Below are 2,106 nucleotides of genomic sequence, written 5' to 3' on the forward strand. Positions count from 1 at the left end.
CGGACCCGCGGCGAAGTTGGGCGGGACCCCGAGACCCCGGCCCGCGCACCTGCCGTCAGGTGCCCAACCGCGAGCGCGCCGCGCGGGCCGGGGCTTTTCTTTCTCGGGCCCGGGAGCGCGCCCCCGCCCCCCGCCCGCCCCTTGTCCGAGCCGGAGGCGGTGCCCCCCGCCTCTCCACCCCGGGGTGGCGGCCTCGGGAGCCCGGACGTTGCTGCGGGCCCGGCGCCCCTGCCCTGCCCTCCCCACCTGCTTCGCCTTTAGCCCGCGGAGGTCCGCTGCGAGGCGGGAAGGCGGGGGCGAAAATACACGGCCACGTGCAGGGGAGCGCGTGGTCGCGCAGGGCCCACCCGGCCGCGTCCACCTGGGTGCTTCCGCCGGCTCGGCCGGTGCTGCCCTGCCCGGCGGTGGCTTCCACCCGCGCTCCGGGGGAGAGGGCGGGAGGGCAAGGAGAAGGGGACTCATGACCGATGTCACGTTCTGAGCAGCTGACCTGCCAGGGGTTCCCCGGAGGGAGGCCCTGATGTGGAAGCTTTGGGTGGGGAGGGGGACAGGGCGAACGTGTCCCTTCTCCCGAGCCCCGTGGTTCTCAGTTTTCTCATCGGTGAGTGGGGGGCTCCATCTCCTCTAAGTCCGATCGCGGCTTCCTCTGTGATCCTGCCGCGTTCGGGACACAGTGTGCCAGGGTGCCGGCTTCCGCACACCTTTCCGGGAGCCTGGGGAGGGTACAGGAAACGTGTCTCTCTCCACCTAGGTCTCCCTTAGGTAAAAGAAACCGCTCTGCCTGCTGTCTCTGATCGTACTGCTCCTCGCCACGTGTTGTGGCGTCTTTTGACAAAGACTCCACATTGGTGGAGTTGGTGTTTGGGGCCGCTGGAAGTTCCTGCTCTCCGAGCTGTGTTAATGATTATGCTGCTGTTTACCTGTCGCGCCGCTCTCGTGGTCGGGGGCAGAAGTGCTCCCCTGCCAAATGAATTGTCAGTGTGGAAGATCCCGCCACCTTCCCTCACCAGGTGCCCGGCCCGGGAAGCTCCCTGGTCTCGAACACCCACGCCCCACACAGCCGATAGAGTCAGTGGGTTCCGGCAAGTGTGGCTTGGGTGTCCCTTCTCCCTGCCCCTTCTCCCTTATTGGCCTCGGTGAGGATTTGCCCTTACAGCCCTCACCGCACAGGCATCTTGATAAAGCGCAGCCGTGTGCCGGGCCGTCTCCGATCTGCCGCCTTCTGGGGCTGGGCTCTTTAAAGAGCGTCCGTCTAAGCAGGTGGGAGGGGTCCGGAAGCGGACGGTGGGCTGTGCAGGTAGGTGAGACTCACTTGCCAGCCTCTCTCGCTTTGCTTTGTGCTTTGCGGGTAGCTGACACCTCTGGAGGACTTCCCTCCCCAGGGCAAACCAGTGGGAATGCTTGAGTTTGAGCTCCTTAGAGGGGGTCTGCTTTGAGAACTTAACGAGGGGATCTCTCCTGGTTCCAAAATGAAGTTTGCTAACTCGAAAACACAAAGCAAGTCTTCTCTCCGGAGCGCACTTGCCTTCCGCGCTTGAACGGAGCTGGACTTTAAGGGACGCGTTCCAAGTTCAGCCTCACTCACTTTCAAGGTGGTTGCTAAAAATGGGAGTTGAATCGGGGCTCCTCGGGGAAGTTGGTTCCGGGGCTCGCTGCGTTCCAGCCCCATCTCCAGCGCCCGGGCTGTGCTGAGGGAGGCCGCTTTCCGGAGGTTCTCCGCGCCCCTGTCCACCGCGCTGTCCCTCTTGGGGCTCCGGTAGCTGAGAGTCTGTTTACCATCTCAGGCGGCGGACAAGTCCTGCCCGCGTCCTGGCTGTTCCCGGGTCTAAAGGTTTCTGGAGTGGACTTTCTGGCTTAGGGTCCAGTCCACACGGGAAATGGAACCCGGGCAGCTGTGAGCGTTCTCTGTGTGGCTGTTCCTCGGAGCAGTAAACAGTGACTCACCCTCCCCTCTGCTCCCCGCCTCCCTGCTCCCTGCTCATGGAAGATGCGCTGCTCCCGTGTTTACTTTTGCTTTTTGTCAGTCATGTTTCCTCTTTCTTGCAGTTTCAGGAAATTGAAAGTGTTGTCTTCAAATCATAGAACTTCAGAACGGGTAGAAATGAA

General features: G+C 62.7%; 1 long non-coding RNA gene across 2 annotated transcripts in view; it reads right to left on the reverse strand.

Moving 5' to 3' along the window:
- The window catches only part of LOC121017487 (uncharacterized), a 7,686-nt gene extending 5,580 nt beyond the window's left edge, over positions 1–2,106 (reverse strand). For both annotated transcript variants that reach the window (XR_005784777.1, XR_005784778.1), the window contains exon 1: positions 491–2,106. This is a non-coding gene — a long non-coding RNA (uncharacterized LOC121017487). The remainder of the gene's footprint in view (positions 1–490) is intronic.

Source organism: Herpailurus yagouaroundi, unplaced genomic scaffold (genome assembly GCF_014898765.1).
Source record: "Herpailurus yagouaroundi ecotype Mexico unplaced genomic scaffold, PumYag 216, whole genome shotgun sequence".
NCBI classification, from domain to species: Eukaryota; Metazoa; Chordata; class Mammalia; order Carnivora; family Felidae; genus Herpailurus; species Herpailurus yagouaroundi.